General features: G+C 45.6%; 1 protein-coding gene across 2 annotated transcripts in view; it reads left to right on the forward strand.

Moving 5' to 3' along the window:
* Cdyl (chromodomain Y like) overlaps positions 1-24,953 on the forward strand; it is a 177,665-nt gene that overhangs the window by 110,193 nt on the left and 42,519 nt on the right. The window lies entirely within an intron of this gene.

Here is a 24,953-nt window from a genome sequence, read left to right on the forward strand (position 1 = left end):
TGGCTGGACAGTGGCCCCGGAGGGTGCACATCCTTCTCTAGAGGCCTAAGAGCAGGATCCCAGTGGACGGCTTCCAGAGCGCCCACGTGTGCTCACAGAAATCGGGAACCTGCACAGGTGTCTGCTGAAGGCTTTGGGAGATCTTCCCGACTCTCTCTCTCTCTCTCTCCCCGAAGTCTTCGGCGTTCATCTCTTTAATCAGCACTCGTTGTCTCTGCACCCTCTACTGTCCCCCCACTGACTCACTCTGAACAGTTTTTCACTCTAAACTCGTTGTGGTTGGTACTTCTTGCATCAAGTTTCTTTCTGAAACTACCTACCTTTCTACCTCTCTTAGACAGTAGGTCTCATCTTTAAGAACCCACCTGTAGTTTCTCCGCATGGCCAGCATAGATTCAGAAGCTGTGCTCCTTATTTTGCACACCTTCTTGAGTAACCTTAAGTGCCTTTCATCCAGGGCATCACTAGCCTCCTCCTGGTGGGAGTTTGCTCGGGTTCTCTGCTCGGATCCTGTTGCTCAACATGGTGCCATGGGGGGCTTCTCTCACCCCCTGCTCCTGCTCTTAGACTCTGCAGCTTCGTCATTTATACTGTGACCTGCCCATCTCCTAAGATGGCCACCTGAGACTTCTCCCTCACTTGCCCACACCTTCTCGGTCACCCGTGTTTACAGAATTCCATCATATTCCTCCCCTCCAAGGCCTGGAACTGCCTCACTTTACCTGCCATAGCTTTCCTTTCCTTTTTTGGGGGAGGTGGGGGGGTAGTGGTGCAAAGGTTTCAACCCAGGGCCTTGTGCACACTAAGTGGGCACTGTACTGCTGAACTATGCACCGTCCCCAATTTCTCTCTCTGCTTCCTGCCTTTGACAGCTCCCTCCATTTCCTACCATTCTTGTCCTCTCCAGTCCAGTGCCCCCCCCCCCATGGCCTTGGGTAGCACACGTGTTTCTGAGCACCTGTGAGCCCACCCTCACCCCCACCCTCACCTGCCTTCCCTCAGCACCAGGGCAGTGTGCTCCCTCTTCCTCCTGGAGCCGATTCTCTGCCTGGCTGTGGGGCGCCTCCTCCTGGGCCCTCTTCACTCCTTGTTCTCTGGGCTGCAGTTTTCTAATCTGCCTCTGACCATCTGTGTGAGTCTCCCTCAGCCCCCACCCACTAGAATAATATAAAGCCAAACAAAGAGGCATCGGTTTGTGGGGGAGGTGCTCTCCTCAGCGGGGGACTGTACTCCCACAACCTTGCTGTGGGGCACTCGGCAAGCTTCCTTCTTGGCCTGACCCTGGCTTAGCAGCCAAGTGGGACAGAGACAGAAACGTGGGGTTTCCTCTAGACAGGAAATCGCCGCCTTGCTAGCATTTTTCAGATTCACACTTGACCCAGATGCTGCCACTCCTCTGCTCTGCTCCAGTTTGACCCTCACCTGGGACGTGTGAACTTGTTTACGGATGTGCCTTCCTCTGGGTCAGCCTGTTCATGGGTACAGTTCTCTTACTTATTTGTACAGGAAGACTCATAGAAGGTCAGAGGTGCAGGGGACTTCATAAGTCACCTGAGAGCATGCTCTGTTTTCCTGATACGTCCAGAGAGCAGGATGTTCATGGAGAGAGCAGGCGCCAGGGAGGGAGGGAGAGCGTGCCTCGATCCCTCCTCCGGTGTTCTCCCTATCATGGTGCGCTGCCTCTGCTAGTCAAGAGCCTCCCATCTTTGGTGACACAGGATCAGGTATGCGGGGCTCTGGAGCCACAGTCAGGGACTCGGGCAGGGATTAACACCCCGCCAGCCTACCACCTAGTTTATGGCCTTCAAGCTAAATATGTTTTTACATTTTCTAATGGCTGAAAAAAATTGAGAGGAATATTTACTAGCACATGAAAATTAAGAAATTAAAATTCATGCATTTGTATATAAAGTTTGGTTGGAGGACGGCTACACGCATTCACTAATTCATTGGTTCACCATCACGTGTTTTGTCTTGGCCATGCTCCTGTAACAAGGCAGAGTTGGGTCACTGAAAGAGACTGTGGTTTAAGGCTTGCCGATTTGGCTCTGGGAAGTTTGGGCTTTTTGTTAAATTGGAGAAGCATAGAGGCTTCAGAAGATTGGGGGCCCCTTTCGTGGTCCCCAGAGGCTGTGTGTGTACATTTTTATGGGAGGACCCATGGATCTAAGGCTTTGACCCATCAAGGTTGAGAACCATGGTCGTTGCTGTGAACCTGGAAGGCCAGCTTTGACTGGTCACTGCTCTTGCACAGGTGTTTTTGTGGGCCACCATGCGTTTAGCCTTCACACTGAGGCTCCTCAGCAGAAGCCCATGTTCCAGTTTCCTGTAGGAACAAACAAGCAAGCAATAACAACAAAAAAATCCCAAGGGTGGCTTTGGTTAAAACCACAAGAGACTTGAAAGCATAGAATCTTACATTATTTTCTCCTGGTCTGTGGCATTAGGGGGTTGGTGTGGGAGTCATGCTGTCATTCCATGGCCTTCACGACACTGCCTTTCTCCAGAAGCTACTGTCCTCTTCAGACCCCTCTTGCTCCCTTCCGCCTGGTTGTTGGCCCTGCGTCCTGTGTATGGCTGAGGGCATAGGACAGTGGTGAGAAGCATACCCTGTAGCATAGCCTGTGTTGAAGTCACACTTGCTCATTCATAAGTTAGAGAATAATCCTTCCTGCCATTGGAGTGTCCTTCATGAATAAACAAGATGACAAAAGCAATAGTGTCTTGGGCAGCTGGGCCACTTGCGGACTCTTAGGTGGGCCTAGGAGGATCAGGGCCTTGGCTTCCTGGGTGCTTCGCCGCTCCATGGCACAAGTGCTGCTGTTGCTCCTGCACCGGAGTGCAAGCTCCTTGGGGGTAGTGTGTCGGGGGGGGGGGTGGCTGAATGGGGGGGTTCTCTGCAAATCCCTGTGTGTGACTGATTCCGAGAGGATGGGTGCTTACTGAAGAGACTGTGACAAGTCCTTGTGCTGTCCCCGCCCCCCATTACTGGCTCAGAGCAACTCGAGGAGAAATGCAACCAAGATTATAAGGAACACGGGCCAGAGAAACCCTCCAAGAAGCCACGTATTGCCCTTTGCTGAGTGAAGCTCCTGTGGATTGTTGGGCCACACACATTTTTAAAGTGGTTGTTTGTTTTACTTTCCAGATTAATTTTAGAGATGATAAGAAAACTGATTTGTTTTCTACAGTTAAGTGAAGCAGATACTGGTAGAGTCGTTGGGAAATGAACCATCTCCTTTCCAAGACAGTAATCATGTGCACTCGAGGGATGTATCTGCCACATAAAACAACAGATACCTGAGTGTCTGGGAACCAAAAGAGTGGGTGTTTCTGGGACATTTTAACCCCACACACTTGCTTTTATAGATAACCACATGGACATTTACTTTCTAACTATTCTAAGTGTGAAGCTAAGGTTTAAAAGATGAATACACTGCTTCACTCAAATGAAATTTATCATTAAGTTAGGGATGAATCTTTGCTCTTTTAATTGCCGAATGAATTAATCCTACAAAAGAAGCAATTTGCTTTTAAAAACTGGATTATCATGACTTTGTTCTTCATGAGTTCAAACATACAATTGTTCATCATTCCATATGTAAGGATTTGGAGAAAATGCTATTAGAAAACTTTGAAAAAATAAATAAATAAAAGAGGCCAGGTACCATCTCCCACACCTGTGATCCCAGTGGCTCAGGAGGCTGAGGCAGGAAGATCGCAGATTCAAAGCCAGCTCAGCAAAAGTGAGGCACTAAGCAACTCAGTGAGACCCTGTCTCTCAATAAAGTACAAAATAGGGCTGGGGATGTGGCTCAGGGCTCAAGTTCCTTTGAGTTCAATCCCTGGTACCAAAACAACGTGTAAACCTCACCAGTGTTACCATGTGGAGCTGGCCATTAGACGTTCAGTTCAAAGCCAGCAGACACAGCAGGAAGGTGACTGAAAGCCCCTTGGCACACCTGCTGTCCCATGAGCATGTCAACCAAAGGAAGGTCCCAGGAGAGCCTGCTCTAGGCATCCTGGCTGGAGTGCGCCTTCCTCTCACTGACAGCAGATGATCTGGCTCCCCTTTCTCCAAGATCATCAGGTTCATGGAGAGGCTCCTCGCCCCACAGGGCCATCGAAATTTAAAAATGCAGTTAATGCAGCTGTCGTCTTATTACCTCTCTTTATTAGTAAGTTAGGGATGAATCCCTAAGCATGTGATGTAGCTTTCATTGAAGTCTTGCAGTTCTGAAGTCAGAACTGACTTCACCCCAGGGGAGGGCAAGAATTCAGGAGGCCCGTGTCCAGTAGCAACAGCCATTCAGTGGGGCCACAAAAGAAATGTCCACTTGAGAACAGCAGATGTTTGAAGCCAAGTTAGAGCAGACAAGCAGTTGAAAGTGTCTGTAAGGATATGATCCAGAAAGGTCTCGATTTGAAACCAGCAAGCAGTTGGCATCTCTGTGTACCAGGCCCCGCGCTCAGTGCTTCTAAGTGCTCACTGAGTCCTTCCAAGGAACAGAGCTGCTAAAACATGGAACGGTTCAGAAGCTGAAAACCAGACCACACCACAAGAAAATAAGTCTTTTAGGGAAGTACATGGACACCCTTCTCCCCACCCACCCCAGCGTGCATCGCCCATGTCCTCTGGTAGAACATGTGACCACCCAGTGCAGATAGGTTCTTCCATTTCTCATGGGCAGCTCGATGGTCCCTAAACATGGGTGTGCTCAAGAATTCTAGTGCAGAGTTCTCACTAGACGCAGTACCACGTTGAGAAGATCCAGCAGACTCCGTTGTTAGCCTAAGAAGTGGATTGTCCCCAGGAATCTTGAAAACATACAAACAAAGTGTAATGACTTTATTTAAAAACTTATACATGTATGGTTTTTATGTCAACCACTGTTGTATAGCCAGGCCCTTCAAAAGGGGATATTTGTGTTTGCCACTTGTTGGAGAGCCAGGGCCTTTCGAGTATGGATCCATTGACTGGGGTGCACACCCAGGAATCATCATCTACTCTTTCCAGTTCAGATTTCTTCAAACTGGAGAAGTGCTTAGATGTTTCTGGATCTTGAATGCATAGTCCTAGTTTTTTGTTTTGTGGGGGTTTTTTTGGAGAGGGGGGGAGGATTCTTCATATTTCTTTTTCACACCTGGTTTCACATTTATTTTTAGCCTAAAGCCTATCCAAAGCATGTGATGTAGTTTCATTGAAGTGTAAGCTCCCCTTTTGTGGTCACATCTCCAATTTTATGCAACAGTGAATGAAATGTAACCAGTTGGACCAGCCTAAGAAGTGGAGGGAAGGAGAAAAGCATTTCCCTGCCTTCCTAGGTTCATGGGGGCCTGTGGGTAAAACTGAACTGACGAGAGAGAGGGGACAGGAGGGAAAAAAGGCTTGTACGCTGAATTGATGTTTTTAATTTTATGTGTTTGGGGCTTGGGCTGCCACAGAAAAGAGGAAACTCCCAAAGGAGTGGCTAGAGTTAAGAGTTTATGTGCCATTTTAACAAAGGACAATAAACTATGGAGTGACTAGACAGGGCACTGAGGGCTTGAGTTCTAGATATATAAATTGAGAACGGTAAATATTTGTGCAAACTAATGAAGATAAGGGCTTGTTAGCAAAGTTTGTTCATGGAGACTCATCTCATTTCCACCTTCATTGATAAAGATTCTTTTCCTGGTTCTGAAAAGGAGGACGCTTTTGTAAATGGAAATTTATGCCCCACTTCTAAGCAGAAAGGGGGAGGGTAGAGTTGTTCTCCCAGCTGTAGCTTCTCATTTGCCTTCAATTCAAAACAGTTCTTATATTCTTATACCAAAGTGGCACATTTTCAGTGGCATGCCCTGATCCTTTGCAGAAGTTAAGGGAACAGACCCAGCCAGCTCTTGACCAGCACTCGTGGCAGCCAGGCCTAAACGCTGACTTTCTTACTCTGTGTGGGCACCAAACTTTTCAGAGAATGCCCCCCATCCTTACTGTACTGTTAAAATGTTTTACGACATTATTAAGGATTTTAGGACTCTGGGCAATGCTTATCCAGTGAGCCCTTAAAACCCTGCTTCTAGCCTAGAAACTAAGTTGGAATGTGATATGATCACTTAGTTCTCTTGTTGTTTCAACTTTCTGTTGTTTGACTCTTTTTTTTTTTTAAATGCCAGTGGTTCTCAAAGGTGGTACTCAGACTAGCAGCATCTGGGAATCTGTGAGATTGCAGCTTCTTGGGCCCTACTTCACCTCTTGAATTGGAATCTCAAGTTGGGGCCCAGCAATCCGGCATGCTCTCTGTGTGTTCTGATGCCTGCCAAGGTTTACTCTGTTGTGTTTTGTTTTATGTTTGGTTGGCAAAGTGGAAAGTAAATAAAAATATGCTGTTAAATAATTCTATTTATAACATATTTTAGTTTCTTATTGCTGTATATATTTAGTTCCTATTTTATCTTGAGGTTGTTTAACTTTGCATATCCCCCCCCCCCCGCCCCCTCCTCATGCTGGAAACTGAACTCAGTGCCTCATACATGCTAAGCTTGTGCTCTACCACCAGCCACACCCAGCCCTGGTCTAGGTTAAGATTGTCTTTAGGCTTTTTGATTTGGGGAAGAGCTATTAGGGATTGAACCCAGAGGCATTTAACAACTGAGCCACATCCTAGTCCTTTTAAATTTTTACTTAAGAGATAGGTCTTGCTAAATTGCTAAGGCTGGCTTTGAACTTGCCATTCTCCTATCTGGGCCTCCTAAGCCACTGGGATTACAGATGTGTGCCCCTGCACTCAGCTTGATCATTTTAATAGAGATTTTAACAAACATCATAAAATAATAAAAAACACCTAATCGTTGACACAAAATCCCTACCTCCTTTTTACTTTCTAGAAATAACTGCTGTTAACAGTTTTCTTCTTTTAAAAATGGTCTAAATATGTAGCAACCTGCACATACTTGTTATATGTTCTACAACTTGTGGTTTGGTTTCTTCTAGGATTGTTCCCCCATTTTGTAATACATCTTGGATATTTTTTCATATCCACACAAATCACTTAACTCCATTCTTCTAAAAGACTTGTGGTCACTTGTTTATCAGATAGTATATATATGATAACAGTGTTTTAGTGAGCTTTTTTCGCTGCTGTGACTAAAAGATCTGACCAGAACAATTTTAAAGGAGGAAAAGTTTATTTGAGGTTTCATAAGGCCAGCTCCATTCCTTGGGGCTCAAGGTGAGACTGAACATTATGGCGGGAGAGGGTAGCACAGGGAAGCAGCTCACATGGGGACCAGAAAGGAGAGAGAGAGAGAGACAGACAGACAGACTCACTCCACTGGCTAGAGACAAATACATAACCCAAAGCCATGCCCAAATCCCCACCTCCTCCAGCCACACCCTGCCACTTCAGTTACCGCCCAGTTAATCCCTGTCGGGATTAATTCACTGAGTGTGTTAAGACGCTCACAACCCAATCATTTCTCCTCTGAACCTTCTTGCATCATCTCACACGGGACACGTGTGAGGGGGGAGCACCTCACATCCAAACCGTAACAAACAGTATTTTTCAGCAGGAGCACTTCGGATTTGGGCTGGACACTTCCCCCCCATTTAGTGTCCCTAGCCCTGCCCTTAAGATTTTGGTATGGCTTTGGGCATTGTCCTAAACCAGAGTCCCACGTTGCTGGTGCCCACACACCCATATCCCACAGGGGGCCGCGCTGTAGACATTTCAAAGGTCCTCACCATTGATGTTACAGCTGCAGGAATGTTAACACGTCTTGTTTTAATCAGAAGTAGCAGCATAGGCACCATAGATGTTCACACAGTACTTTAGAAGTACTTTGAGCAAAACGTGGAACTTCTTGGTTACCTCCTCTCCACAGGATACTGGGTGCCCCAGAGAGAACATTAATAGCTGGGTATCATTTTAGACCTTTTTCTGTGTGTTCTCTTTAATATGAGATCATATTATACATACTATATACACTATATACATACTATATATACTATATATATATATATATACTATATATATGATCCTACATCCTGTCTTAGAGAGCATTCTGTTTTAAGATATGTCATTTCTCTCAAAGTTTTACCTTTATATAGGTATGATTTCATGTTCCTGGAGATGTTGCCAGACCAATACAAGAAACACTCAGGTTCTCTTCGCCCAGAGTCACCAGGCCTTTGTCTTCCGCCTTCTTTGCTTCCTCTGTCCCGTGACTCCCTCTGCCCAGGTGTGTGTTTATATACACATACGTATATGTGGAGGTACGTTTTTTTCCTGAACTATTTTAGAGTTTGTTGGCAACTTGCTATTGTAAACATTAGCCTAACGCAGGCTCCGTAGCTGATTTAAGAGTTTGATAGATTTTGCCACATTGATGTCTCAGAAAGCTGTGAGGTTGTGACTCTTCATTTACCTGTTCCTAACAGACGTTTGGTCCATTTTTCAGTATCTGCCAGAGAAGGTAGAAAATGATATCTTGTTTAGATTTTAAACTAGGAAAACTTTAAACAGGTTGACCATTCGCATGCATTTGTCTCCTGCTTCTCTTTGTATAACCCTTACCTACTTTTCTTTTGGGTGGTTTACCCTTTTCAAAATGGGAAGATTTCTGGAATGTGCATGTCCTTGCCCAGGGACTACACAGTCTTCTCTGTGTGCTTGAGCTGTAGTGTACAGACTTAAAAGAGTGCCCTTCAAAAGAGGTCACCGACTTATAGTCCTGACCCACTCACAGGCTGATACTTCCATAGTTACAACTGACTAGTCCCTGCCTCAAGGGACTAGAAAACCACAAATTAATTTACATTAATTTTATGGTTATTGCTCCAATTTTTAAAATATTTATTTTTTAATTGTAGGGAACATAATATCTTTATTTCATCTTTATGTGGTGCTGAGGATGGAACCCAGTGCGTCACGTGTGCTGGGTGAGCGCTCCACCACTGAGGTGAGGGCTCCACACCCCAGCCCTCTTGCTGCATTTTGCATACACCAAAAGATACTGCTTTAGGGCCTGGGTTGTGGCCCAGTGGCAGAGCACCCGCCTAGTACATACGAAGCCCTGGATTCAATCTCAGCACCACATAAAAATAAATAAACAAATAAAATAAAGGTATTGTGTCCAACTACAACTAAAAATACATATTTAAAACCAAAGATACTGCCTTAATTTGGAGTATAAGAGAAATTTGGATTCTTTAGGTCAGGTGTCAAAGGAATATTTCTAGCTATAATTCCTGTTCCTTTTGAACTTTAACTCGTTCAGGGACAAAAGAAGAAAGTTACATTTTTGTGTTGAATTTCTTTTCTTTAATATTTTTTCTCGTTGCTGTGATATTTGCTTTTATACCAGTGGGAGCTGAATACCTATTACAAGTCCCACATATCTTCTGTATTCCTGTTTTTGCTGCTGTGATTTGCAGCTGGGTACTGCTCTTCTAGAAGATTCCTGTAGTGGCATCCTGTATCTGAGGGGTGGGGGCATCTGTGCACACAGGCCAGTCCTGCACATCATGCTCTCTCCCCTGAGCAGGCTCTCGTGTTGCCTTTGCTTGTCTTAAGTTCCTCCGACATTCTTCCTAATTCAGAGAATCCTACTGAATAGGAGAAACTGGTTGTGAAAGGGAAAGTGATTTGATAACAGTAACTTCAGCAGAGCTGTTGGGAGAATAGGATCCACAGTAGAGAACTCACTCCTGACTTCCATCTAGTTCTTTATAATGTCGTCACATGGTTTCAAGTGACTTTCTGTAAGTACAGTTCATACTACTGATAGGTACTGTGTGAGACAGGACTTTCTCTGTTTTCAAAGTACATAGTTAAATTGGATCAAACAGTCAGATGCATCTTTTGTCTCATATAACTAAGATCCAGGGCCTGAAAAAATAGAGAGGCAGCCCTTAACCTCCTCTGAGCTCAGGTAGACCCTTCCCACCTAGAATCAAGATACTGTCAGGGTGTCTGACCTCTCAGCAGACCAGACAGAAAAGGGACTTCTCCTCAGAAGTTCAAAAGGGGAGCCAGGCATATGGTGCGTGCTTGTAATCCCAGGACGATTACAGAATCGAAAGCAGGACGAGAAGCGAAAGCAGGACGTTCACAAGTTCAAGGCCTCTTACAACTTAGCAAGACTGTCTGAAAAAAATAAAAAAGGTCAGGGATGTAGTTCAGTGGTAAAGCATCCGAGGTTCCGTCTTCCATACCACCAGAAAAAAAAAAAAGGAGAAGAAGTTAAAAAGGAGAGATCAACTTCATCTAAACTTCTAAACTCTAATCTAGAAAGGGAGTTGGGATTCCCTGAGGGAATTCCAGAGCCATTGGCAGTGGAAGTAGGTACTGGGCAGACCTGAACATAGAAGTCGAGGCTCGACACAACAAATATGCCACGTGCATTAAAAACCTACTACTTTTCAAAGTTAGAGAAATAATCACGAGTGTTAGATCCTAGCCATATGAATAATGATATCATCGAGGAAGGTGCAGCTCCGCTTTGGAGCAGTCCTTTCAAACAACCTAATCCTCCTCGTATAGCTGTGCCAGAGACTGAGCTCTGAGTTTATCTTTTCACTTTGTATTTTTAACTCTATTTTCAAGTCCTGTCTTTGGGGGGAAAGGCACTGCACCTATCCTCTCTTAACATGTACGCCACTTCTTATCAGTCAGCCACTTCCTTACAAAAGAAAGGCTATTTGAAAGACAGTTTATTGGGAACTCTTGAAGGAAGGTGCTAGGGAACAAAATTTCCCAAACTCTTGCTTTGTGCAAAAAAACTCTTAGGTGACATGGAAGGGTGCAGCCCAGTGGCAGAGGGCACACCAAGACCCCAGCACTGCAAAAACAGAACAAAGTGGCTGGGACGCCTACATCTGGTGAAGGAGAGTCAGTTCCCTGGTGGAATCTCTGAAAATGGAAAATGTAATGGAAAAGATTCAGAGAGATCCAGAATAGACGCACACATACACCAACATTTCAGATGGTAGAAATGGAAAAGTATCATGACTAACATCTCAAATCATCTTTAGATAATCTCCTACATTGTCCAGTTGTTCACACAGAACAGGTGTTTAACCTATATTTCAGTGTTCGTGAATGAGTTGTTGGAGGAATTTCTACCACTTGTGTTTCCATCTTGTGTTTGCATAGTCTGAAAAGATTAATTGTCTGGCTAATTAAGAAATTACAGACAGTAGGAGGTGAATATGAAGTGATTCCTAAAACCACAAAACAAAGTTAATGTTACAGGACATCTTTTAGAAGTACCAGGGAGTAAGCCTCTCTGTGACAGCATCCAGGCAGAGCTTGATAGTGACCACTGTGAAGCCTCTCATCCGGATGGATCACCTCCACAGCTCGCAGTCTCAGAATGAGCTGGGGACCAGCAGATCTGTCCAAGCTCCTCGGGTTCCTGGTCATTGGAGGAGAAGTAACCCGGGCTTGTGTCTCCGTGTGTTTCCCCCTTGTCACGCCAGCCTCAGCCTTCACGGCCCTTTTCCCCCTTGAGCTGGCTCCTGCCCCTTCTCACCCACCTCCTGGCCTGGTGACACACTGTCATGTTCATGGCTTTGCCTTCATCCAGTTCCCCTAGTGCTCAGCCTCCCACGAGGATTCCCCACACCTTCCTGCCCTACCGACACCCAGCACCAGCTCCCCTTGCAGCTCCTTCCTTGTCCCAGTCCTGCGTTCCCATCTTTGTCCCCTCTTGCTTTGATTGACCAGCTTCCTGGCCCTCTTCCAACATCCCTCAGAGAGGTGGGCTTTTGAGTCGAGGCCTTGAGTCACTCTCCAGCTTCTCCCGTAACCTCGAGGACTCAGCCTGCAAGGGGAGGCCAGCAGGGCCTCCTCTGTCCTCCCAGCAAATGGCTGCCATTCACATGCACCTGCAGCCTCTAGGCCCACTACCCCTGTTGTCCCAGCCACCAAGTGATGAAATACACCAGGCAGAAAGATGGGAAGGAGCCTGCCCAAATCACACACCCTAATCCCCAAGTCCCATTCCCAACTATGTCCTCTCCATAGTTGGGAATGATTTTCTCTTACAGGGGGGGAAATGGTTTTCAGGTGCAGATGCCTGTCACCTGCTTCTTTCTGTTCAGTTTATGCCCCTGCCCCCACCCCATCCCCACCTTGTAACCAGCAATCTTAATTTCTCAGCCTCTGGAGTTCCCATTAGTCCTTTTTCTGCGGGAATTTTATTATTATTTTTTAAGAAAATCTGTTGCCACCTTGATCTCTGCTTTGTTCTTAGGCCACACTTCTGGAGAATTCACGTCAGTGCTGCCCGCTCTCTTCTCTTCCCTGCTTATCGCCCCTCAGTCTGGCTCGTTCCTCTCTCACAGACACTCAGCACCAGGGCCACTGGTCTGCGCTGGTGCTCAGACTCCCCCAGAACCAGCCCTCCTGGGGCTGGGGGCATTGCTCTGTTGCTCAGTGGCAGAGTGCCCAAGGCTCTGTGCCATCCCCACTAACAAGCCACACTCTACCCACATGAATGTTTTTGCTACACGGCCCCATCCCTCCCACTCCCTGCACCAAGGTTTAAACCCAGGGCCTTGCGCAGGCCACGTAAGCACTCTACCACTGAGCTACATCCCCAGACCACTTTTTAAATTTTTGTTATGTTAAACATTTTACATATACAGTTCAGTGACGTTATATGTATTTATATTGTCATGCACAGATCCAAGAATCCTTTTATCTTTTTTATCCTATTTTTTTTTTGTGTGGTTATAGATGGACAGTGGCCTATATTTTATTTGTTTATTTTTATATGGTGCTAAGCATTGAACCCAGTGCCTCGCACATGCAAGGCAAGCACTCTGCCACTGAACTATAGCTCCAGCCCCTAGAACTCTTTTATCTTACAAAATAGAAGCTCCATACCCAGTCAATACTGCCTCTCCTTCCCCCTAGTCCCTGCCAGCCACCTTCCTACATTCTGCCTGAGTTGACCACTCCTGGGTACCTGATGAAGTGGAATCATGCAGTTTTTTCTGTGTAGACTCTTCATTTCTTGTTAGGTTGAATAGTGTTCCCTGGTGTGTTATATGCCACGTCTCGTTTATCCATTCCTCCATCCTGGTCACTTGGGTTGCTTCCGTCTTCGGTGTTGGGAATAACACGCTGTGAACACGTGTGCAGCTACTTACTCGAGCTGCTGCCTTCACTTCTTTGGATAAACACTCAGAAGTGAAATTGTTGGATCGTATGGTCCTTCTGCTCTTAAGTTTTGAAGAAATCCCCACACCTCCCAACCCCCTGGTACTGGGGATCCAACCCTGAGTGTTCTATCACTGAGTCACATCCCCAGCCCTCTTTATTTTTTATTTTGAGACAGGAGCTTGCTAAGTTGCTTGAAAGTCTTGCTAAGTTCCTGAGCTGGACTTGAACTTGCCATCCTCCTGCCTCAGCCTCCAGAGTTGCTGGGGTTACAGGCGTGCTCCACGGCACCTGGCCTGCACAGTTTTCCACAGCAGCTGTCCCATTCCTACGGGCGATGCACAGGGGCTCCAGTTTCCCACGTCCTCACCAGAACCGTTCATGTCATCCTGGGTTTTTAAGATCCTTGTTGACAGAACACTCTTCTCTCTGTTCACCTTTTGCCTCTTTGGCCATTTCTTCTCATTTGCCTTTGTGAACTGTTCTTCTGACACCCCTAAGGGACACTGCTAGCTGCGGCACTCACGGAGGGTATTGGTTTGGTGCACAAGATGGCCCATGTGGGATTCTGGCTGCCCAGGCCACCTGCACCCCCACCCTAGGCACCTGGAGGACCTTTTCGTATTAGATGAGGTCGGCGGGTTTACGCTCCTGCCCCCACGTCCCTCCTGCACTTAACACTTTTTTTTTTTTTTTTTTTTTGATTGATATTCCTCTTCCCCGCAGACCCCAGCATGCACAGGACCTTCCTGGGAGGGAGAACTGAGACGTGCCATCTTGTTTTTCCACTCCCTGCCACACTGGCACAGATGAAACATTTTCTTCTCTTATGGTTCATCTTAACATGCTTTTCATAAGTATCTGTTTTTGAAGATTAATACTGCATTGTTTTATCTGAGAAAAATCTAGTTCAAAGAGTCATTAGGTTTCAACATACAAAAGGAATTGTAAAGAGCACCCCCACCTGGATTGGGGGTATCCTCGCCTGCCTCTGGGTATCCCAGGAATGAGGCTGCTCCAAGTTCTGGGCTCCTGATTAACTGTCTTCTGTGGCAGTTAGTCTAAGTTCCAGAAACAGGGTTTTTTCTGATCATCAGGCATTTATATCAACTTTGTTTTGAGGTTCTGATTATGTCCCGATCCGTATACTGACAGCCACTCCTGCATGAGGACATTTCCAGAAGCCATGCCCTCCCTCTCATCATGCTTAATGAACACCTGCTGTGTGCCAAGAAGTCTCAGTTCAGAAACACACTGCCCCTGACTTCTGGTAGCCTCTAGCCTGCTGGCAGATGTTTAAGAACATGAGTTTCTGATCATGGGGCCATTTGAATGGCTTTGTAGTTGACAGAGCCGCAGGCCGCACACCGGAGGCCCAGATGCTCTGTGGTGTTGCAAGTTCCGCCCTGCAGGGGTGGGCAGCATTCCTTAGAGCAAGAGCAGGGTGCCAGACCGTTAAGAAGATTGTAATGAACTAATCCTTGCACAGACCTGCTCTTGCTGGGGTGGTGACATCTAATGAGATAAACTGTCTCTATAAAAAAGTAATTACCCTAATATAGTAAATACTCATCTCCCCTAGTGATAAGGATCTAATGTAATGGCTTCTCTGTCTAGGACCATAAATAGAATCCACCGAGGCATTCAAAATAGGGAATATTAGGAGAACATTTTAAACCTTCCCTCCAGAGTGAGAGTTATTCCAGATTACTCCCTGAGCTTCTCGTCTGTTCTCAGGCAGATGGGTTTGCTGCTCATTCTTTCATTGCCGGGCCTCCCCCCAACCCCGTTTTTGTGAAGATGATACTTCATTATCAGCTTTATTTATGATAACTGCTGCCCCCCCACGGTGTTATTTAAGAGTTGCTAGTGTTTTTAATGGGAATGTTCTGGATTCTCAAATATACCTTAAAATAACCCCCTTTCTGCCCAGTTACCTCTGTCATGGTCATCTTAAATTCTGCTGCAGTGTAAGTCTTTATGTATGTGTGGCAAGGGGAGAGGAGTGTAAATGACCCTGTGCTTCAAGGAACAAGTGCAGATGTTGCCTAGGACCATGTACTCTATTTAGAGCACAGGATGTACTGTAACTCCCCTCACCCGACCCTCATGCTGAGAAGTGATCATCACAAAGTCCAGGCAGTAAAGCAGATGTTTAATCGCCAGCAGACCCGTTAGTCCTTGTGACATCAGCTGACCTTTGGGCGAGCCCCCGCCATTTGCACAATAGACTTAGGAAGATGACGACAGCTCTTCCATTGGCTGGGCCATTGTCCCTGTTCTAGCATGTTCTGAACTAAAGAACTTATGGCCCCTCTTTACCGTAGTCACCACATTTACCATTACATTACCATTCACACCACAGTGTGGTATCGGAATGTCGGTATATCACAGTCCTTAGTGTGGTGGTACTTAGAGGTGGGGCAGTGGTACTTAGAGGTGGGGCAGGGGCCCAGTGGGAGGGATTTGGTCATTGGGAGCATTCTCTATGTAGGGATTGTGAGTCCCGATCTTCCCAAACTCCTCCTGGCTTCTTGTCTGGCTGTGTGGTCACTTTCACATACTCCTGCCCTGATGCCATCTGCCATGCGGCTATCACCAGAGCCAAGCCAATCCAATGCCAGTGCCAGGCCCTTGAAATGCAACCTGAAAAGTTTTCTGACCTAGAGTATTTCCTTATAGTAACAGAAAATACTGTTACACTCCATAGTCATAGCACCATTTCTACTATTAACTATAGTCACGTGGAAGGTCCTTGTAGAAGATAACTAGTCCTGGTAAATTCTTAAAATCAAAGAGTAATCTGACATGGTCTGTAAGGAGGAGAGTCTACAATTTTAATTATGTTGGTGATGTGGGGAGAGTTTTGCATTTTATCAGGTAAGGGAAACTGCCTGTCCTGTGGATGGGTGCTGTGATGTTTATTGAATGCAGCACACATTAAAACCTGAAGCTCTTAAATGAGATGGGGATAGTTTTCATTTTGCTGATGTTTTAAGTTATGTATCCCATGGTAGCAATGTAATTCTAGCATTTTCTTCTTTGGATGACACTTTGAGCAAAGCCTGGCATTACCTCCAGAGGTTAAATGACGTTTGGGTTTTGTAGGAATTCTACATGAAAGTGTCATGTGAACATTATCAGCAAGGACCCATGCTGTTTAACCGCCGTGTCGCCACGTTGAATCGTGGAGTGCTGTTCTGTGCTGCATGGCTGCCTCTGTGTGTCTGCCTTAGGAAGGTGCCAGGCTGGGAGGGGAGGGACAGGGCCAGGCTGCCAGGCCAGCTCAGAAGGTGTCACCTTAGGTACGGTGCTGCTGATCCCATGATTTGTACTAGTGTTGGAAGGATTTTAAAGGGAAAGTAGAAAATAGATTCTCCTGATTCCTGTCCTAAATTTGATTTTACTTTTTCCCATGAACCATATTCGGTAGAACAAAAGTTCTAAAACTGTGGCAAGCTGTTTATTCTGTTACCTGAATTGCCACAACTTTATGATGACAACTGGAGGAATGGGGGAAATAGTCTCAGGCTGTTTTGTTGTGGTTTGGTTTGGTTTTATTTTGGAAGAAAGCTTGCCCTAGTCAATTTTCTACTTGCTGGGTACTCCATATGCCATTTTCTAGTAATGTGTTCTCAACAAGTGGTCTAAACCATTCTTTCCCTATCACATGAACCATTTGGAAGAACTACCTAGCATACAATCTGATCTGTGCATTTTCCAGTTTCACCAGGGATTTTCTAATATGCATTTAATAAGCAGTTACACACTGGGTTTTCTTGATTATATACTCTGTGCACTGCTGTGACAGCCCTGGGTGGCACTTTTCCATAGTCTTGAGAGTTTTACATGTTACTGTATCACAAGACCACATTAGAAACTGCTGCTGCTCCAAGCTCCACTCAGGTGAGTGTACACTCGAGTCTAGGATGGCACAGAGCACGCTGCTGCAGTTTTAGCACGCACTTCCTTAATGTATGGAAGAATAGCAACAAGCCCTGTGTCAGCGTATGGCTCTAGTATGGTTTTTATGTAGTCATAACAGAGCTCAGAATTTGATTTTAGAATCACCATGTAATTTTTTAGATTATGTTCATAAAAACTTAGCAAGTGTGGCTTTCAGGTTTTTGTTTGTATTCTGAGTCTGTTGTGCTGAGGTCAGCCTTCTGCAGTGGATTTTGAGTAGCTTTGGACATCTGGACATCTGTGAAGCGACATGTTGAATTCAATGCTCTATCGTGGTCCCTTCTCAGGGATTGTACTGGACTGTGGCTCAAGCCAAGGGTGTAGGTGCTGCTGGAAACACCCTGGTGGAGGGGAGGGAGCCTGTCTGTAGGCGGTGCCGTCCATGTAGGCCATCACTGGGACAATGTCATGGGTTTAAAGGCCATGTTAACCTCACTGTAGGTGGCGTGGGTTTGGACCTAAATTTGAGAAGCACTGATCCAGACTAAAACTGTGTGGTTTAGAAGTTTGCTTAAGGAAATATTTAATTTCAGCTTAGATTGTTTAGCTTTTAGCTTTTCAGATTAAGCTGATTCCTTAGTGAAAATAAGTCACCTGGGCCCTTTTGATTCTTGTCCTTCACCGTGGGACAGTGTCACATACCTTCGCAGCTTCTCTCAGACCACAGCCATGGTAAATGACACACTGTGGGCCAGCAGGCTGCTTCCTTGGCTCTCCACGGTTCCAGAGTCTCTTTTCTTTACCATAAAACCTGCTGCTACTTGCAAGGTAATGTCCCACCTTTGAGCTCACTGCTGTCTTTCCGCATTTCTCCTCCGCCCGGCAGAAACAAGCTTTAATTCTGATCAGTGTAGCCTGCAGCCCATACCCATCTGACCCACTGTAAGTTCTCCAGCAGCTCTGTCCGTCCACATACAGATATTCCGCCCTCCTTAATTGTACTGCGACACACACTCAGTAGAAGTCTCCTTTCCCTTTCATGGTCATGTTCCAACTGTGTTGAGATGCTGTGTTCTTTGCTAGATTTGCTTGCCTGGTTAATCCACAGAGAGTTCCTCACTTAGCCTGGACACAGGGTTGAAAAATGCCGTGCCCATGTGCAGAAGTGGAGGCTGCTGGGCTTGAGCAGGGCTGGGTTGTGGGGTGGGGTGCCTCTGCATTTGAGCTCTGTGGTTCTGTGGGCATGAGGGAAATCTCTTAAAGGAACCCAGCCAGAAGGGAGGGGAGCGAGTATATTAGAAGGAGGTGTGTTTGTCATGTAATCACTTCCGCCCTGTATTCACTTCTCCAGCTGGTGCCTTTGGCCATGAGCGCTGTACCCACCAGTCCAGTTCCCGGCCACTCTCTTCTATTCAGTCACCCAGGCCAAGCACCGAGGCTCCCTTCTCCCACCTCCTCGCCCTGAAGCCAGCCCCGAGCCCACGCCCTCCGCAGCCTCTCACTGTGGCCAGCACCCAGGCCAACCCTTAACATCCCTTCACTGCCTTTTTTCAATCCATTTTTTTATTTCTCGGCATATGTCAGTCTTATCACTGTCTTGCTGGGGCTCTTTCCTGACTTTCTGATGTACCTGAGAGAAACTCATACTGCTGCTCGGAACTCACACGGCCTGGGGGCTGGCCCTGCGCTGCTGTCTGCTTCCAGTGGGCTGGGCTTCCTGTGCTGTATGAAATTGGCCAATTTCTCTCTTTTCTCAGGGTTTTACACGTGTTCCCTTTTTAAAAAATCTGGTTAGCTTTTTTTCCTCCTGGTCTCAGCCCAGCTGGCACCCCTGGACTCCCCCAGTCTCCCCCCCACCTCGGCCACACTCTGCCACTCCACAGCATCCACCTCCAGTTCTGGCTCATGTTGGTCATTCACCCAGCTACAGGTTAGGCACCATCATACCCAGTCCGCCTCGGCCACAGTGCCAGCCAGGCTGACTGCTCGGCGTTCTTAAGTTCTTATCTTTCTCTTCCTGCCAGGGCAGGCTCCGTGGTTCTGTCCCTGTGTTTCTGGCCAAGTGTCCAGGAATGAAGGAGTGAAGGCTCTGCATGTGGCAATCACTGTCCTCCGACTTGGTGTACTAAGCCCACTGGACACTCTGTGCCAAGAACCACGAGGTCCACTGGTGACACACATGTGACCATGTAACTAGTCTGTGTCCAGGAGCCGGTGTTTGCTGGGGAGGAGAGAAGCCAGTGACGGGGCCTTGTGGGAGGCAGTGTGTAAATGTCTCTGGCGACTTGGAGAAGGGTTCCCGAGGTTCCAGGCGAGGGCGCGTCTGGTTGAGCCCCACGGAAGCAGGAAGCGGGGAAGGGCATCCCCATGGGCCTGGAAGGCTTCGTGGGGTTTGGTCCACTGGTGGGGTTGGAAGAGAAGGTCTGGGTGGAAGGCAGGGGCAGAGTGTTCCTGACAAATTAGACACCTCTAGACCTTTTTGAAAAAAGACTGAAGGCAGTTTACTGTTCAGAATTAGAGGGTTTGGGGTTTGTTTTTTTTCAAGTGAAGACACCAAGGCAGATGGAAACTAAAATACACTGAAGCCAAGGGAATGATTCGTCTAGAAAATTGGCTGCCAGTGGGCAGCAAATTAGGCCTCTAGTTGTCAGGCAGCAGATCCTAAGAATGGGGTAAGGAGTCCGATTACAGGGCCACACATGGGGACTCCCATAGACCCCTCTGAACCCAGGAACCTGGAAGTATGGAACAGAGCCTGCCCGTAGGGAGGGCTGTTTTATCAGACAGCAGGGCTGGGTGGGATTCAGAGAGTGACGGCGTCCAAAGGGTTGTTTCAATGTGTTTGGGGGTGTAGAGAGGAGCTGCGTAGAGCCCTTCTCTGATTATAGGGCAGTTCTCAGATGTACTCTCTGGAGACAAAATAATGTTGGTAGGAAGGTTTCCTCTCCTGCTGCCACCACCTCCAGCCCTCTAGACCAGACAGACAGGGAATAGACAGGATCGCCATCTGTCTGCCCGCCTCCAGGAGAAGAGGGAGGGAAGGTTCATGAGGGGCCAACACCCCAGGGTTTGTCCCCAGCAGAGGGGCTGGGGAGGGCAGAAACAGGTCCACAGTGAGGAGGAGGCCTTCACCCTGCGGCTCCCTTAGAAGGATCTGGGCCTTGTGCTGGAGAGGGAGCAGCAGTTCAGGTTAGTGGTCATCTCAGGACAAGTGGGGCTGGGAGGCCAGAGACTGGGACTTCCCAGGGTCATCCTGGTGGGACAAGCCTTGAAATTGGGGTGGCACAAAGCACAAGGAACCCCACCAGACTGATGGGTCAGCAGAAGCACTGAACGTAGTTCCTAGAAATGACAGGTGCCGGTGCTGGGAAGCGGTGTCCGCCTGATTGTGTTGTGACATCATGTGAATGCGTGATGACAGAGCTCAGTGTCACGCATGACCGTAATGCACAGAGGGAAGAAACCCCGAAACCTGGCTGTGGCGGTGTCAGGAAGGCGGGTGAATGGGAGAGAGAAAGGGCAGCGGGTGGTGAGCCTTGTCTTTATTTTCTTGTTTTCAAACTGCTGAGCTTCCTGCCTGACTCCTTTTGCCACAGAGAATTAAAAGTAAATTGCAGGGTCCAGGGACTGTGGCCCAGCACCACACCAAGAATAAAAAGAAGAAAACAAGAAAGTTACCTGTACTCCTGTGTTTCATGAGTCGTTGTGTTTTAAGTACTCCCTCTGAGTTATAAATTGGTTTTCAAAGAACCATGTAATAGAATTGATAGAATTCTTTCCAGAAATTTGACATGGCCTAAAACTGGGGAGAATAAATGTGTTGAAGGAGGCTGAAACTAGAAGAGAGCCTTTGGAAACCAAAGTGCTTAGTGACCACCTGGCTCACCTTTGGTCTTGAAATTGATAGCATGTAGGAAATTAAAGAAAACGACTTGGCAAATATTAAATAATATTTAGATATATGTTTTAATATAAAAATGTCTTACATAAAAATTTACATCTTAAATAAGCTCTTCAGATCTCACAGGGATGTAGATGTAAATGTCTTAAAACTGTTGATTTTAGAATTTTACCAAAGGACTCAGCCACAGTGGGCTTTAGAGCCACCTCAGTGATTTATTTTGACGTCAAATTTTTGAGAAGTCCTCATTAAGAATCAGTTTCTAATAACTGTGAAAGAGTCCCTTTTTAGATCTGGGAGATACTTGGTATTTTTCAGACAGTGATTTACATCTTCAAAGATGAAGTGCCTGTTAATATGAGAAGATAAGCAGTCATTAATTTGATTGTCCTGCATCTCTGTGCATACCAAAAGGAGGCCTGCCTCTTTGCCAGTGTGTTTGAAAAGGTGCTGTGCATTGAAAGATGATTGGAGGGGACATGCAGGGTGCAAGGGCTCTGAAGACAGATATGATATGGGGAAAACAGACATAAAAAGACCTACAGAAGTGTTAGGGAATGTGAAGACCCCCGCCCCCCCCCCCCAGTCTCAGGAGGGGCGCGGGAAGAAACTGCAAGACCATTTGGCTTTGGGAATTTCCTGAGTAATGCTGTCCTGGGCGTGGGGTGGGATATTTATTTATTTGCTTTAAGATTGTGGAAAGCAAGAAGATTCAATACTCACTGATATCACATGATTAAAGTTAAAATTACATGATTTTTCAAGATATAATTTTCTCTTAAAATTACCATTATTATTTGTCTTTAATCATACTCATTTTGAAATTTCAAATGCAGTGAAGGAGGGTATAACTCAGGGGAGACTGGGCAGGGATGAGAAAGAGCAGCAAGTATGTGAGGAGGGACAGCTTCATTGCTGGGGTCCGGGACGGAGAGTGGACATGGTTTGTAATAAGGACCTTACACTTGCCTTTGAGTTGGTGTGTGCAGAGTGTATCCAGTGTCATGCACAAAGCACCAAGCTGAGCCACCCCGTGAACTGGGCATGGCTCATCCCTCGGTGGCAGTAGTACATCCTGCATCCTTAACATTGGGGACATAGCCCAAGGCCTCACTAGACAAATTTGGTGTGCAGACATCCTAGAGTACACTTGCAGAAACTCAGATGGTCTAGGTCAGTGACTGGACGTGGTCTCTTGATGCGGCTAAGAGACACGGGCTGTAGGAAGCTGCTGCTGGCAAACTTTTAAGAAGTGGAAAGACCATACTGTAAAATAACAAAAAGTATAGTAAACATGGTTGTCATTATCAAGTATTAGCCACGTACATAATTGTGCATCCTGTGTTACTGTACGACCAGCAGCATAGTGAGTCTGTTCACAACAGGATCTCCACAACCCGAGTAGTGCATTGCACTACTACTTTTACAGTGACTCAAAACACACTGGCAGTAGGAGGTTTTCAGCTCCATTATAATCTTTGGAACTGCCATAAGATTGCCAGGCAGCCTGCTCTTGACTGAACTGTCGTCATACTCTACATGGCTGTGTGGTCCCAGCTGTGGGGTTTTCATAGAGGCCCTCTGTCAGGTGGACCAAGTTCCTTTCTGCCCAGCTTTGTCAAGTGCTTTCATCAGGAATGCATTCTCGGTGTTATCAGATACGTTTTTGCAACTATAAGATGTTTATGTGGTTTTTCACTTCTATCCATGTGTCTTAATACATTTATTTTCTATGTGGAGCTAGCCTTGCATCCCTGAGACAAGCCAAGTTGGTCAAGGTGAATAATCATTTTTATATGCTCCTGGATTCCGTTCTCTGGTGTTTTCTTGATTTTTGGATCTGTGTTCATAAGGGATATTGCTCTGCAGCTTTCAGGTCTTTGTCTAGTTTTGGTATCAGGTGAATAGGAGGCTTGAGGAAATGAGTGCAGAAGTGTTTTCTCCTATTAAAGATAATGTTGAAGAACTGGTGTTGTTAAAGAAGCCCTCTGGTCTGGACTGGTGGGAAATTTTGCTGTTATTAGTTTAATCTTTTTACTTATTAAAGGTTTTTTAAATTTTCTGTTTCTTCTAGAGTCAGTTTGAGTAGTTGGTATCTTTGTAGGACTTTGCCCATTTAGTCTAAGTATTCTTAATCTACTGGCACACCGTTGTTCATAGGGTTCCCTTATAACTCTTAAATTTCTGTAAGGTTGGTAGTGATGTCTCCTGTTGCAGTGCTAATTTCCAAACTTTTAAGTGCTCTTAGCCAGTCTAGCTAATGACTTGTCAATATTATTGACCTTTTCTAAGAACCAATTTCTGGTTTCTTTGGTTTTTGTTGTTGTTTTTTTGTTTTGTTGTTGTTATTTTTGCTATTTTTCTGCTCCTTGGTTCATTAATTTCTGTTCTTTATTATATCTTCTGCTTGTTTGGGGTTTAGTTTACTCTTCTAGTTTCTTGGGATGGAAGCTTAGGCCAGTGGTTGGAAAGTTTTTAAATGGAGGTATTTCCCAAATTTTCTTCTGTTACTGATTTCTAATTTTATTCCACGTGTTCAGAGATCATATTTTATATTATTTTAGACCTCTAACATTTAGTCAGACTTGTTTTGTGGCCTGGCTCATTCTCTATCCTGGAGAGTCTTCCATGTGCACTGGAAAAGAGTGTGTGGTGGTGTTTGGTGATGGCTTGTCTGTTAGGTCTGGTTGTTTGTGGATCCCGTCACGTCGTCTTTTTCCCTGCTCATCTTCAGTCCAATCCTGTTCATTCCATCTGGTGCAATGTCCTTATTGAAACCAGGATATTAAAACCTTCAGCCATCATTGAGTACCCTAGTTCTTCCAGTTCTGTCTGATTTTAGGTCTCTGTTATACATGTGTGTGTATGTTGTCTTGATATATTAGCCTTCTATTAATATGAAAATACAGCCCATCTTGTTTTCCTCTGGTAATATTTTTTTGTCTTGAGTTTTATCTGATGCTAGTATAGCCATTCCAGCTCTTTTGGTAATTGTTTACATGGTCAACCATATTCCATTCGTCTATTTTTGACCTGTTTGTGCGTTGAATCTATAGTATCTCCCTTGTAGACAGCATAGGGTGGTATCATGTTTTTTCATTCCTTTTGCCCATCTCTGCCTTTTAAGTGGATTGGCTGCTTCATCACCTTGAGTGTAATTATAGTTGTGCACGCTTCATTCATTGATGGATCACATTTATGACAGTGGTCTCATACAGTTGTAACAGAGCTAAAAAATCCCTATTACCTGCACTGCTTTTTAAGATAAGTGTTATTAACAAAGAAGTAAAAAGGTATTAAATTTTTAAAGTACACTAAGCTCAGATTAATTGATTTAATTTATTATTTTTAAATATTTCATAGTTGTTGATGGGCCTTTATTTATTTATTAATTTATATGTGGTGCTGAGAATCAAACCCAATGCCTAACACATGCTAGGCAAGCACTCTACCACTGAGTCACAACCTCAGCCCTAGATTAATTTATTAATGCAAAAAAATTTTGATGAATTTAGTGTAGCCTAAGTGTGTGGTCATCATAAAGTCTGCAGCCATGTGCAAGTAAAGACCTGGGCCTGTACATTCACGCTCCTTTTATGGAAAGTGCCTGAGCTGTGTACTTTTTTTTCTTTCTGTTTTGGGGGGATATGTGGATACCAGGAATTGAATTCAGGGGTACTAGACCACTGAGCCACATCCCCAGCCCTATTTTGTATTTTATTTAGAGACAGGGTCTCACTGAGTTGCTTAGCACCTTGCTTTTGCTAAGGCTGGCTTTGAACTCACGGCTCTCCTGCCTCAGCCTCCTGAACCACCACACCCAGCTTTTTCCCTTCTTCTTAATCTTTTACACCGTAGAGTAACTGTATCTTTTCTTTTGCTCTGTCACTGAGCCAGGCCCCAGCCCATAGATATATTTAGATGCATAAATACTTAACCATTGTTTTTTAATTGCCCTAAGAATTCAGTGCAGTAACATGCTGTCCAGGTATAGCTTT

Source organism: Ictidomys tridecemlineatus, chromosome 8 (assembly GCF_052094955.1).
Source record: "Ictidomys tridecemlineatus isolate mIctTri1 chromosome 8, mIctTri1.hap1, whole genome shotgun sequence".
Taxonomy (NCBI): domain Eukaryota; kingdom Metazoa; phylum Chordata; class Mammalia; order Rodentia; family Sciuridae; genus Ictidomys; species Ictidomys tridecemlineatus.